Genomic DNA, 14,994 nt, shown 5'->3' on the forward strand with positions numbered 1-14,994 from the left:
TGAACTGAAGAGGAGGAGGAGAGTTAAATGGAAAAACCTCAGTTCAGACTGGTGCTGCCAACTGTTGTTATCTTGTTACAGTTAGAAAAGTTACAACTTAGTGCAACTCAAATTTAGTTTGAAGTTCAGTACCAGTTCTGTCCCTGTTGTGATACAGACTTGTTTGAATCTGTGACGACTCAGTTGGCCTTCTGCTCAGCAGAAGCCAGTGCCTAGCCCCTCAATAATAAGAGGTTATTCCTTCAAGATGCAGTGCAGCAGCACTTAGAGACTGGTCACCTGGGGCTGTGTGCTTGACATAATCCAGAGATCCTGGGAGTAACAACTAATAATGAAAACTGCAAGACGATGCAAAGATGGTTCATCTAATCGGGTAATAAGGAGGCAGTAACAAAAAGAGTAAGACTTTTGATTTCATAGATTGGTAGTTCTTGGGTTCCTTTCATCTGCAGACCTTTACAAATTTTCCAATGGATATATGGGGTCATAGATGAATTTAATCTTGCTGCTCTTAGCTATTTTTTGTGGATAGTTCAGTTTAAGATGGTGTTTTTCAGCCTGTGGTCTATAGAGTATTTCTGCTGGTAACAATAGATACCTCCATCAAGTCCTCTAATCTGCTCAGCAAAAGTATTTTCTCTGTCGTCTTAGCTTTTTGCCTTTTAATGTCTTTTCCTTACCTTCCTGAACTGCAGAAGCCCTTCAGAACAGGGAAGGGGTGCTGTTACCAATCGGTATATTCCTTGCAAAAGAAACAAATTTTCTGAGTACCTTCAACTGGAGCAATTGGAGCCTACTGCTGTTTCTGCCAGTGAGTTTGATACCCTATTTGTTACAAAATAGGCTTAAAGTGTGTTAGTACTTGGGTGCTATTTTAACTATAGAAAATCTCCATTTACAACAGTAGTACCTGTTGTCCTCTCTCTATATGAGTAAGATCAGATGTGCATGTCTTGCTAAGCACTGTGCTGAAACAGCAGTTGCATGAAAAAGCCTCAAACGCTGGACAACAGCAATGACGTGTTATGCTTTGATGGGAGCAACTGAGATGATTGAGGAGGGAGGAAAGATGCTTAAAGAAGCCCAGTCAATTCTGCTTCATAAATCAGACTTCAGCTTTAGATATATATCTGTTCCGCACAGCTATGATATTTGTATTTAGTCTAGTTCATTCTTTCATGGTTATGCTGCATAGAAAGCACTCACTGCCTAGAAGTTGGCTGTGTTCCCTCATCGTCTCTGCCACCTTGAATTTCAGGGAGCTGTGGGAGCAGGAATTTGACTCCAGGGTAAAGCTGTGTAAGCTAAACTGGGCAGAATGAAGACAAATTGAGTCATGCCTGTGAAGAGCTAGATGCACAGCTTATTCAGCTGTGGGCAGCAATGCCAGGCTGTTCTGTCATCCTGGTTTATAACTGTATTCAGACACCAAAGCAGAAATTTTCTCTTTCCCCTCAAATGTTTGGCAGAAAGCTTGCTTTTGTCTAAAATGCTCCTTAAACACTGTGTGAACCATTCAGTCCTAAACCAAATACCAGCGAGTTGTGTTTTTTCTTTCTAATTTACAAATAGAAGGGTTTGGTTTAGTTTCTTGTAATAGCTGCTGCAGTGAGACAACTCTTGGAAAATACAAGGCGCCATCCCAAAAGATATCATCTGCCGTATACTTGAGGGCTTTTTAGCACAATGCAAGTGTTGTCTTTATGCTAGGAAATGTCATGCTGCTGGGTTTCTGTGCAACTACCAGAGTAAATGTAGTGATATGTGGATGGTGCATGTAATGGTCTTTCATACAGCAGATCTGCTTGCTCTGTGTGCACAAAGCTAAACTACTTGTGTTCAGCACGTACTTCCATTTAACGCCATGAGATGTGGGAAGAGATTTTTCAGATAATTCTCAGTTGTGTCAAACCTCAGCAGCAAAGCTTTATCTATCTTGGAGGCCTTCAGAAACTACCAGGATCTAACAAGACATGATTTGGAGGGTGTAATATGTGATGGTCCTCTTTACTTATTGAGCATAGAGCTATCTCTTCAGGTTGCTATTTGGAGTGTTACCACTGTCTTCTAAATCACATCCAGTTGAAGTCCCCAGCTCTGGTCGCCAAATATCCTGAGGTCTGTGTTATGTTCTAACCCAATTACCTTTGTCCTTGCTTGAATACCTCTTGAGGTTTCATTTGAATGGGATGGAAATATCAATACCTTTTTTTTCCACAGGGAGAACTGACACAGTACAGAGTTAAACTGCCAGCTCCACCTTGCACTCCACACAAAGAGATTTCCTGTTAGAGGGAAATGCTCTGCTCTCTCATGCCATGAAATCCAGTGGTCAGTATCTCCAGAGTGATCAGATGTTAGAGAACTGCTGCAGGTGTTTACACTTACTGTTGCTTGTTTGCCTTCAAATACTACTGCCCAAAACTCTGATGTTGATGGAAAACTGTTCAGTTTACCCCCAGAGCCTGTCTGTTTTGTTTTATTTTTTCTGTTTGTTGTTTTGTTTTTTAAAGTAGCAAAGCTGAATGCTCCATATGGAAATGTTGCTGTGATGCTTCCTGGGAATTGTAGCTATTTCCCTGCTTGGGTTCTTCTTTCCAGGCCACACCTCCTGGATGGGACTAAGTTTTCCAAGGTATAGTATCTCCCTCTCCCAGGAGGGGAGACAGTAGCTGGACCACGGGAGGAGCCCCTGGGCATAGAAGACCACAACAATGTGAAACACTATGGATGCATTTTTCAAATGAAGATATAATCAGCAGTCACATTTTTGATGGATAATCAGAAATATCCCTGGAAAATAGAAACAGGGATGATTCTATTGTATTTTTTCCATTTGAAATTTTCTGCAGAAAGTGCATTTGTTCAGCTGCTTGTTTGTGACACAGAGCTCATGATTTAAGTGCTATTCCTGAAGCAAGCATTGCATTTGGCTTACCATGTGTGACTTCTTGTAAAAGTTCCCCGGGGCTTTTGGATGCTGTTCTTGCCAGCGAGAGGAGATGGCTTCCAGCAATAAACATCCCACAAAATTATGTATGTTCTTTAAGAAAAGTACCAAGATTTTCTGCTAATTGCAAAAATACATAATGGATGCCTTCAGCATCTGTTATTTATTCTATAACCAGCTTTCATCCAAAAGTAACCTTTAAACAAACATTAAGATTGGGTAGTTTAACTGTTTCAATGTGTCGCGCGTATCTATGCCCTCCAGTTTAATTATGTTTGAAACACATACTTATATTTGACTTTTAGTGAGAGGGAAAGTTGTTTATGTCTCTAGCTTGTAGACGTTCGCAACCTGGAAAAGACGATGCTCTGTGCCAAACCTGAAAGCGTGACTCGATCTTTTAGCTTCACTGCTTTTGGAAACATACCCACAGTCTCTTAAAGGTGTGGTTTTGCTCACATTGCAGTTGCTTAAATCTACCACGAGGAGGGGTGCTAGGTTCATAGAGAATAGGATGCAGATCAAGTGTCATTCATAGGCTGTAGAGCACTTCACATATATTGAAAGACATGATCTTTTTAAAAAGTCTGTTTTTTTGTTGTTTTTTTTTAATGATCGGGTAGCTGTTAAAAAAAAGTCACAATAAAGAAAGATATTTTTGAATGGATTTTCATTTCAGAGAGATTTGCTATATTAGTAACTTGGCAACAATGAACATGTCATACTTTTTTGTCAGTTTATTTAATTGCATCTAATGAAAGCAACTAGACAGAGCCACCTTAATTATCAGGGATGTTCTGTGCCACTACCATCGTAATAGCTTTGTCATTCCCATCCTGAACTAACTAGGCAACTTTCTGAAATTGGCTTGGGTGAAATCTTTCCCTTGGAAAAAGGAGTCACATACCTGGTACCACAGCTGAGAAATATTTCTGGTGTCTCTTCATCCCAGAGTGCCCCAGAAGTGAGATCTGTCCTGGACTGGCAGATGGAAAGGAATACTAAAAGAGAAGCTGCTGAGAAAAGCAGGGTGGTAAGCATCTGATTCCCTTCCATGGGGGAATTCTAAGCAAAAACTATTTCATTGTTTGAGCTGTTGATTGATGGGTTTTGGTGAAATCCTACAGTTGCCCTTTCATCAAATATTCCTTCCAAAGGACTCTGTGGAAAGTTTGAACTAGTTTACCCCTTCAGCCATGGCTTTGAAGGTACTGCCTGGAAATTCCTCAGAAAGGAACAATAACAGGCCCACATTTGCTGCAAGACCTGCTTAGGACCTCAGTCTTGGGTAGTGAGAACAGCAGGAAGGCAGAATGGGGTTGGTGTCGTGTCTGGTGGAGGGCAGAGGAGGCTGGAGATGCAGGCAGGACTGCATTGACAAAGTGTTGTTCTGGGGCATGGCCAGTAATTATGAACATGGGCCATGAGCAGGACCAAGACCAGCAGGAATCCCCTGCATATGCTCAGCTGTGGTGACTTGTGGGAACATGTCTGAGAAGAAGGCGGCATCTCTTTCTGCAGCTTTGGAAGTAGGGGCAAGAGTGGAGTTGGCTTATGCTTTAATATCTTGCTGAGTTTTAACACCTTGCTTTGCTTCCTGCAAAACCCTGTGCTAGACAGGATCTCAGGAGTGGCAGCAAATAAATTTGTTTCCACTAAGAATGGCTTGAGAGCTGCTGACCAACTTCTAGTCAGTCCCACACTGCATTTATTTCAGCATTAACCTGCTATAGGACCTGTTCTCCATCTGCTGTTCCAGTGACATCTTGGCCTAGTGTTACATCACTTTCAGTACTGGCAGGCAGCAAAGATCATCATTTTTGGGTACTAAGCACTAATGATCTGGCAGGCCCTTTGCAGTGGATCTCCTGTTCCTCTGTGCTTAGATGCATTCCTGCTCCCCGTTCTTTAAGCAACCTGCTGCATCCTCTATTACAGATGGGGAAATTAATGTACAAAGGGACTGTGAAACTTATCACAAACACAGCTCAACAAAGTGGCAAAGTGAGAAGTATCCCTTGCTTGCAAAGGGCAGCTGCTCAGATTTAATCAAATTAGCTTCTAACTCAATGCAGCTAACAGGGCAAGGTCCCTTATAAAGGAATGCTTACTGTGCTCTAGGAGATCTTCATTGCATCAGTTCAATGAGTTGAGGCTGATTTACCACAAAGCTATTTTTGGTGATTAGGTCAGGATGTTGAACAAATTCTGTCTGTCTAAAATGTTTAGAGGAGATATTTTTCTCTGGGAAACTCATAAATGCTTTCTGGGGCAACTGTTCATGTTGGAAGAGAAGTGCCTCAAGATCAAGTTAACACAATTATAGCCATAGTCTGAGAACCAAAAATAGTTTGAGAGTCCAGTCCCCCTCCCAAGGGATATGACATGTCTCAGTAGTTCTCTCCAACCTGCTAGTGTCTGTTGCCACTGCAGAATGAAAAACTAGATAATTATGTCTCAGATAACATGTATTTTAAAAGTTAATGAGAACATCAGTTAATTAAAATAAGGCACAAATGACCTTAATTTAAAAAAATGGTGATAACCTTCATTTTGAAAATTGCTTAAAAAGTGACACATTCATTGACTGATGGTGTGATGGGGAAGGGAGGTTTTGAATTTCTCTGGGAGGGCAGGTAAGTTTCTGCTCTCCGAGTACGCCGAGGGTCATCACTGCAGCTACCAACAGTAGACAGAAGGAATATTAAGATGCTTAATTAGCTTGGTTGTCATTCTTCCATCGTGAACAATTAATTAACTACTGCCTTACATATCCTGCTGTACAGTCCCATAACATTAATAGATCTGGGGAAAAGAAATGGATAAAGGTGGGGAGGTGAGAGGGCCCCTATATGTAAGTATATGTGATCTTTTCTTTGCTGGGTCCCCTAGGATGCCTGGGTGTTACATCTGCCCACAGTAGCTCCTGCTAAGTTGTTGATGCCTGTGAAACTATGGGGCCAAAAGGGCTCACAGGATAGCAGAGAGGTAGCTGCTGATGTAATTGGAAAGATTTCCACACAGGTTATATGTGGGTGTTGGGAGGTGCTGAAGGGCAGAGAAGAGGAGAAAGGGTATGGCGAAAATCTGCAGGTGACAGTCCCTAGCACAAATGCAAGGTAACACTAATGAGCTACTAATTGGTCTAATTGGTTGGGGCAGGTAGAGAGTTAGCCCTGGGTCTCCCCCAGGTGCTCAGGGTTCTGTGGTGAGGATAGGGGCTTCCCAACTGGGCTTTCCTGACCCCTGAAGTCAGTGCTGGCTGCAAAATGCAAATGGGAGCTCAGGATGTCACGTCTGAGGAAGGAGATGCTGTTCTGCAGCCTGTGCTTTGGGATCCAGGGAAGGACCAGAGGTGAGGGCTTGTCTGTATCTGGTTTTAGTTATTACTGCTTTGGTTTGCTTGTGGAAACCCCTGGGCAAAGCTGCCACTGCTGGTTCCTCTGGACTCTCTGAGCGTGGTTGTGCTGGGCCATGTAAGTGGAAGTTGCTGGAGGTATTTTTTTTTTAGCTGTGCCAAGAACATGTGGCTGAGTTACTTCCTCGTATTTTGTAAGGCACAGTCAAGTGTTGCTGGACGCAGAGTGGGGACCTGCAGGTGGTAGCAGGAGTGGGGCCACAAGCACAAAACTTTGGGACCCCCTGGTGTAGAGGCCTTCATAGGCTGCAGGGCCTCCTCGTGCTGCTTGTTGGTCGCTTTGCTCTGGCACAACTGTGCATTAAAATCTCCAAAGCTCCTGAGTCACTAAAGAGTTCAATGTTACTCAAGGGGACTTCGGTGCCACAAAGCCTGCGTGACTGGAAAGATTGCCAGGCACTAAGAGAGCATGAAATTAGGTTAAAAATCATTTGAAGCTTGTATTTTTTCTTTGCTTTCCGATTTCCCTTATTCTTTTTGGTTTGTTTGTTTCTCTCCAGTCATGACAAGGAGCAGGACAATTTTTTTCATTTTTTGTGTGTTTGTTTTTGTTTTTTAAGTAGGCTGAGATTTCTGTGTCATCTCTTGTTTTTAGGAGCTTCATCTAAAGAAAAAAAAAAAACTCCCTCTGCACCCAGTATTGCAAGTGTTTTAAGGATGCATTGCTAGCTCCACTTGCTGTATGGTACTTGGGAAAACTTCACTTATAGTCCCTGTATTGCAGACGTTAAGCTTAAACTGAGAAAATGAGGAAAGAACTAGAGGCAAAAGAGAAACAGAGAAGGTTAAATGAGTTGCCAAGTACCTGCAGCAGGCCATTTAAATCTCATTTGCTGGAGGACTTTGCTGTGACAGACAAGCTGCCACATTTTAGCAATCTGGCGGCAAACTCTGCATGTCATGGCTCAGCCCTATCTGCAGATCAGTGTGTGTGTTGCTGAGAAGTATGCTTACTTGGTCTTCTTTTCTGTTTGAAGTCAGAACCAACTCTAATGAGCAAGCAACCTGAAAGAGTAAATACTGGGCTGTAGTGCAGGCAGGGGAGGCAGAAAGGCCCCAGTCCCATGTTGTCCTCTGCCTGCCGCAGTACCTAGCGCCAGCCCCAGTCTCTGTTTCATGCCCAGGTGTCTCCCAAGGGATCTTGTCTGCAAACCAGTGGTTGATATTCATAACGCTACAGTGCATGATGTGTTTGTGATGCCATTATGGCCTTTGTCTGTCAAAAAGGTATTTTTAGTGTCTGAGAAGCTTGATGGAAACAAATGTTGTTTGTAATGGCATTGAGGTGTCCTGGGGGATCTGATGGCTCCCCACACTGCTGCCTGCTGTGCCCCTGTGCAGGGAAAGACAAGTCCATTCCCCAGGAAACTTGCAATCCTGGCCTTGATTATTTGTGCATTTAAGCATGTGATTGTGTGCGACATGTGAACAGAGGTAAATGGGCTGTTCATATGCTTAAAATTAGGTGCCCAACAAATTGTGCCTGTGGCTGGCAGCTAAAGAGAGGAGGAAAGACATGTTGCCACTGCTTTTTGTGGCCGTGGGAGGAGAGGCTGTGAGCCTTTCCAGGGCAGGTGAGAGCACCAGCGGGCAGCCTGACCCCAGCGGGCAAGGCCTGGCCATAGGTCCCGTATGCTGGGAGGCAGGATGCTGGCGGGGTGGTGGTGCCGGACTGTGTATTGTAGGGGTGTAGAGCTTGTCCAGGGGGCAGGTCCATTAGCTGAGTGTCCATGCAGATGTGGGTCTCCCTGTCTGGGTCCTGCTTGCCTGGATTTCCCCCTTCCCTGCCCATAGAGATCCTGGCTGTCCCCAAAGCTGGGTCCTTTAGATAAGACAGTAAAGGCATCTCATGAGGTCCCTGGGAGTGAAGCCAATGCCAGTGGAATGAAAAAGCTTTTCTGAAGGCGAATAGAGCTCAAAACACTCTCCCCTTATTTTAAGGGAGCTGCCTCCTGAGTCTGGTCTCTGGGTGTGCGTTGATGGGTACCTGCCACATAGATTTAGTTTGGATCCAATCCCCTCTCCTTTTTCCTCTCTCTGCTGAAATGGGAGATGTCATCCTGCTGTGCAATCTTTTAAGTGGCCTGAATGCCTGAGCTCTCTTGCTTAATAAAAAAGTCTTCCCTGGGATGCTGCATGAGATCATTGCTCTTTTTAAAGGCGTGCTCTCACTCTTTAATATTTGCCTGGTGTTCCTTGCCTTGTGATTCAGGCAAATGCATGTTCCCAATGAAAGGTTCATTTTAGTAAAAGTTGGGGGCATAGCAGGGTCTGTAGGTCTGTGAATAGGTCTGTTGTTGAGGCTACCATGGTCTCTTAATGAATATCCTTTGGTAGGAAAGAGAGGAACGATAGGCACCTGGGATGTCCGTGGGCCCCCCTTGCTCTGTGGATGAGAGGAATTGTTGGCTGAGGTTGCCCCTTGTCTTGTGGGCAGGAGTGTTGCTGCAGGCTGGATGATGGTGAGATAGATGGAAATCAGTCCCTTGCTGCTCTCTGATGGAAAACACAACTGTGAAACTGCTTGAAATACACATCTGAAGTAGAAAAAAACCTATTGGCAGCTGCTAGGAGGCTCCTGGGGATGGTCCAGCAATGACATGTTCACCTCTAGGCTCTGTACAGAGAGCAACAATTTGATCTGATAGTAGGACATATATATCTCGGGGAAAATATAATTCCTCTGCAGGAAATGGAATAAGTTCTCATAGCAGGTACCTGTCACTGATGAACTGTGGTTTCTTCCTGGTTTTAGTCTTGTGGCCCACTTGACTGGGAAGAGCTGTCATCCCTTCCAGGCCCTGCCAGTTTCCCTGACTGGGCCACCAAACAGCATCTGTTCTGCAAATTGAAAAGAAGACAGCCCCTCTGGGCCTGCTAGGCTACAAGGAAGCAACAATAGTAATTTTCCTTCATGCAAGAACAAGCAATCGCTAAACAGGACTCCTGCATGCCCCAGTCCTTCCTGCCCTGTGAGTATCTGGGTCATCCCTGGGCGAGGGCTGGGACCTCCAGCCTGGAAGTGAGCAGAGACCAAGACAGGAATCATGATGGCCATCCCAGCTGAACAGTCACCAAACTGGAGCCCTTCAGCAAGTCACTGTGAACCAGCTTTTGTCAGTCTCTTCAGGATCTAAAGACCTGCTTTATTTACCACTGTTGCTTTCAAATCCCATGCTTGGGTACTGTCTAGTAGGAGCTGTTGCATGGTATTTGCCAGAGTATTATGTGCTGAGCTTTCTGTGCCCTGAGTAAGGAATTGGGTCTGGCATGGACCAGTCTTACCCTTTGGCTGTCTGTGCTCCCTGTTGTGGGCCGAGCTTCCTGGCTGGCAGCCGCTTGCCCGCTGAACCTTGAGGCGTGCTCCAGCTGCAGCCTGGGCATAGTCTTATTGCTGGTACTCTTCCTGCTGCATGGAAAAACCTCTGAAACAAGGGTCAGACAGGGATCTGGCAGCTGATGGGGATCTCCACCCACTTGGTGTTTATGCCCCTTCCTCACCCCTCCCCCCCAATCTTTAAACTAATCAAAGGGCAGTGGTGGAGAAGAAAATGCAAACAGGAAAATTTATTGAAAGGGAAAATTTCAGAATGAGCTGATGCCACAAGGGTAGGAGATGAATTGCTGGAGCATGCGCAAAATGAATGGTACCAGCAGTGGTATGGTCAGGCTTTTGGTGAAAACAAGGAGCGAGGGGAACCGTCTGGCTCCAGACAATACTTGGTTCAGAGAGGAAGAGATCTGCCAGCAATCAGTGTGTGAGGCTAATGAGAGGTGATTTTGGCAGGTCATTCAGAAAATTTGGTTTGCTGGCACAGGAAGAACACAATAGCCTTGGACTGATGTTATCTCACTGGCTATGTGCAGTGGAGGAGGGAGCCAAACAAGGAGGCGAGTTGGAGCTGGAGCCTGGCTTTGAAACCTGCCCTGTCGTGGTGACGTCTGGTCTCTTGCTGGAGAGGGGGACATGCTCCGCTGGAGCCATGAGGCTGTTGTCTGGCAGTGGGGGGAGCCTGGGGAGGTGCACTAGAGGGGGACACGCAAGGGAGCAGCATCTGAGCTGAACTGGCTTCAAAATGAGCATTCGCTTGACCGAAATCTTTCTGTTTCAAACTGACTCTGCTTTACCTATGTTATCTCTAACACAGGAGACAATAATTTTCAGACCTGTTTCTAAAGAAAAATTGAGAGTTTTGATGATGATGGTACATGAATCTCCCTCCCCAAGAATCAAATTTCAGCAAAATCTGTGATTTTTAGAAAAGCTTCAGTTTTGCTCGTATCTGTGCTTTTGACGCCTTGCTAGAGTTAGCACAGGCCCTACCTAGAAGAGGAGGGAGAGCTCTTAACTGTATTGTGCAGGGAGATAGTCCCAAATCCCACAAGATTTAAGTACAAAACTTGTATCTCCGTGGGAACTGGGTGTCTGACTTTCTGATGAATTGAGCTGAAGTGACTTTCCCAAGGATATCCAGGTGTTCTATGGCAGAAAAGAGAGGGGACCCCAAATCTGCCAGGTAACAAACGTACCTTTAACAAATCGTCTTGTCTCCTCTTTAGTCCACTTTAACAGGCAACAGACTCGCAATACGTACTAATGGAAAATCTGCTCATCAATATGTGTTTTTATCGGTTGGTTTAACACTAATTGGCATATTTCTAGAGTAATAACAAAAAAGGAATTGGTTTATTATTATTTTTATGACCTTCTTATTTTTAAATGGCAATTTCATGAATAGAATAAACCTGCTGAATAAACACTCATTGCCCTTCATTGCAAAGAGATTATATTTTGTTGTGCTTGCAGAAATGACTTTCTGTTGTCATGCATTGAATTTTAAAAGCAAAAAATAATACATAAACAACCAAAAGCATCTTACTTAAATATGGTGCCTATTTGGAAGGAAAAATCAGGTTTGGTTTTGTGCATGTAGTTCAATTTATTTTACATTAATTTGATCTTTTTTCAGTGCAGCCTGATTAGTTCCACATGTTTCCCCCAACATTTGGCCAGTAAAACTGTTTGTCTGAATCATCAACTAGATAAATAATTGGCAACTTCAAGGACCCAGTCTCCTAAATCATTCTTCAGTTGCTTGTGGTCCTAGCATATCTTGGTTGCTTGTGCATTTGAGGCAGTTGTAAAGTCTAATCTGGGTTTTCACTGGCCCCAGGAGACCAACAAACTGCAGATTACGGAGCCTCATGTCGGCTTGTCTTGGCACATCTGGTGGAAGAAAGTAGTGAGCTGCTGGGGAATGCAAAATCAGGGCTGGTATTTATAGCTGAGGCTGATGAGCCTTACCAAAACGGGCATCCCAGTGCGTGCACCTGGCAGCTGCGTGGTCCCTCTGGCAAAGAGCTGACAGCCGAAGGAGGCAACGCGTGGCTGAGGCGCCTGCTTGCTGCTTCGTCAGCATGACCTGCCGTGCGGAGGCGGCAGGCGGTCTGCCCCGCGCCACCACGGGGCTTGCGCTTCCCTGTGGATTTCTTGCTTCTGTGGCTGGGGAGGCAGTGACCTACCTCATGGTGCTGCTGGGGAATGCCAGGCTGATCCTGAAATGGGCAGTTGGGTCATATTTGTCTTCTCCAAATGCATGTTATTGATCCTAGGTCCAGCTGGCCTAAATTCAGTCTCCACCTGCATGTCCTACAAAGTAGCCCATGTGGTAGGAAACGAGAAGCAGAGATGTTTGTGCTGTGTGACTATGGCCTGGTACATCTTCCACTTGGCCTGGGCTCAGCAATGTGCGCATATTAGGAGATTTAACACAGGCATGTATCTGCTGCTTCATATGTGGTTGCCAGCTGGTTTCTGAGAGGGACATAATTCCCTCTGCTTGAATAAAAGACAGAGAGGCTGGACATCAGCTCTCCTGTCCCATCTGGTTATTTCGGCTTTGTTTTATTTTTTTTTAGGGGTGCTATTTGAGTCTGGTTGAAATTAAGATCCAAAGCATAACCCCACCGTGGCTGGAGAAGTTGCACAGCTGTCCTGTGACTATAAAGTGAGCTGAAGTGGGTGCTGTCTTACCTTGTTTTGGGGGTTGTGCTGCTGTTCAAAACGTAAGAATGAGAGACAGCTCAGCAGTGAACTCTGAGCTTGAGGAAACTAGCACAAATCTGGAACGGACCCATCATCTTCAGACAGAGCCAGCTCCAGGCTTCTCAGCAGGGGAGGCACTACTTCTGCTAGTCTGGAAAAATAAAGCAGCCCAAATATGCCTCGTGAGAAGTCCTGGACCCTTAGCATGTCGAGGCGCGTTTGGAGCAAGCCTGGCACCTTGGGTGAGGTGCTGATGAGCCACATGGCGGTTGCTGGGGGCTGGGTGCACAGGGGGAGCAGAGCTGCTCATCCCCTTCGGATGGCATTAAGGAGTTAAAGGTAAGAAAAGTTAAAGGAGAACAAAGGGATTATGCCGGGCTGGGAAAAAGGTCACATTAACATACTGCAGAGTGTGACAGTGACAGCCGTGAATGTCGAATTAGCTCATTGAGTTAAAGCTGAGTAAATCAGTATGCTTTTATGTGCGTGTCCTCATCAGGATTTGAGCCAGCTTTGCTTCTGAGGTGGCAATACTGGACATGGGCATCTGAAGTCCACTCAAGTCCCAGTTCTTCTTTCACTGGTGCCTGGTTCAGACTCTGGATTTAGACACCCAGACACCACAGACCCAGCTGTGCTGGGGAGGGGATTTAGATCTTGTGATGGGGGTGCTAAGTGGGAACTGTAGCATAATCCTCCTACCTGATGCCTACATTATCCCAATTAATACAGTGAGGAGAAACTAGATGGGCACCTTCTCTCAGGGACTAACCCCAGGGCCTCCCCTGTTTTCCCAGGGAGAGAATTACTTGAGCAGCCAAGTGCTTTATTCTGATAGGATTTTCTTTCATTTTTCTTAATGTGGTGTTGCGCTGTGAGAAATGGTTTCTGAAGAGAAGAAAGCAGTTGGGGGGGGGCATGCAAGATGGGGTGTCAGCACTGGGAGGAAGGGTTGTGGGTGCACCCCAATGCCAGGGGTGCCTGGGGAACTCCCAAGCACCTGTCAGTCTTTCGGTGCCAGGGGAGAGGAACTGAGCGAGCCCCTTTGCTGGTGGATGGGACCAGTGGGTGGCCGTTTTCCATGCATCTGGTCAGCTACACTGCCCAACCTACTGGGAGGGGGCAGCCAGGTTTCAGTCTCCTCCCTGGCCTTCTGCTTGTACTTAACAGGCTTGCTTTTCCCTCTCCCTGCCCTCTCCAAAGCTTGGATCTGGGTTCAGGTCTGGATTTTGCAGGTAGCAGCTCATTTCCATGACTTCTCAAGCCTTTATCTTCCTGCTCGTCCAACCCAGGGAGGACTAGGCTGGTTCCTGATTTTGCCGGGGGGCTGTGGAGTGCCTTCATGTGCAGTGAGGATCTGATGGGGGAGAAGGGTGAAAGGAAGCAGGGCTGGAAGAAGCGTTTTGGTGGTCAATGCAACCAACTGAGTTATGTTTGTCATGTTCATGTTTGTCAATTGCCAGCGCGTTGAGTATTTTGTACGGTTGTGAGATTTTAGGAGTCACGATGCAGATTTTCTGTATTTTGTTGTTTACTGAGATTTAAGTGTTGTTCTTAAAGAAAATTCACCCTTCAACTTACTGCAAGTATTTATGCCTTTTTTAATGAAAAGTGGAAACAAGCATCTGTAATCATTCTTCTCCTTCTAACAGCAACATCTGTAAAACCTTAATGCTGGAAGGAGGCAGGAACCAAGAGATTTATAATCCCCCACTGAAATTTTGGAACGACCTTATTTCCCGGCAATTAGCTTTGCTCAAAACATTTTTGTTTCCTATTAGAATCAATCTACTAACATTTACATTGATGTGTTTAATAGTTGTTGGCCATCTCTGAACTCAAGCAGGCGGCAAGGCAGGAGGAGAAGGGGGGAACATGCTCTTTAAACTGTGAGCATATTTGTGTTGCATCATGTGTTATGTTTGCTGATGATGGCAAACATCCATCATGCTGTGCTCTGGGATGGAGAATGGCATCTCCTGGAAGTCGGGAAATATGTAGAAGGAACCGGTCTTTGGCCAAAGCTTCTCTGATGCTAGTAGATGAGGACTAGCTCCGTTGCCTTTGCCAGAGCATGAATCTTGTTCCAGTTGAAATGTGCAGGTGAAGATGGAGCTGCATCTACCTGTAAGTTGCTGAAGGAATGAGTGGGGATGCTGATAGACAAGCAGCATTGAGGCAATGAGAGAGGTTACGGCTGCCAAATCCAGGGACATGGAGGCAAGCATGTGTCCAGCTCGGTCCCTGCAGTTCACAGCCTGGCAGACTCAAGCCAGCTGACCTCAGGAGCAGTTTAAGTTAAAAAGATAGACTTAGAAGTGGGTGGCTGGGAGGATCATTCCCCTTCTACAATGGATACAGATCTCCTGGCAGAGCAGGGAATTGGTGACAGTAGCTCCTGAGACCTTTTCAGGACAGTTTGGGAGAGAAAGCTTGTCAAAACCCTCAGCAAGAAGCAGATTTTTGCTTAAGGTTTGGGAGTCTGGGGGGTTGGTTGGTCTGTTTTTTGTTTTTTGTTTTTTGTTTTGAGAACATAATGGGATGAAATTGAGAATCAGGCATTTTAGGCTGAGTTGCAAA

This window comes from Apteryx mantelli, chromosome 8 (genome assembly GCF_036417845.1).
Source record: "Apteryx mantelli isolate bAptMan1 chromosome 8, bAptMan1.hap1, whole genome shotgun sequence".
Lineage (NCBI taxonomy): Eukaryota > Metazoa > Chordata > Aves > Apterygiformes > Apterygidae > Apteryx > Apteryx mantelli.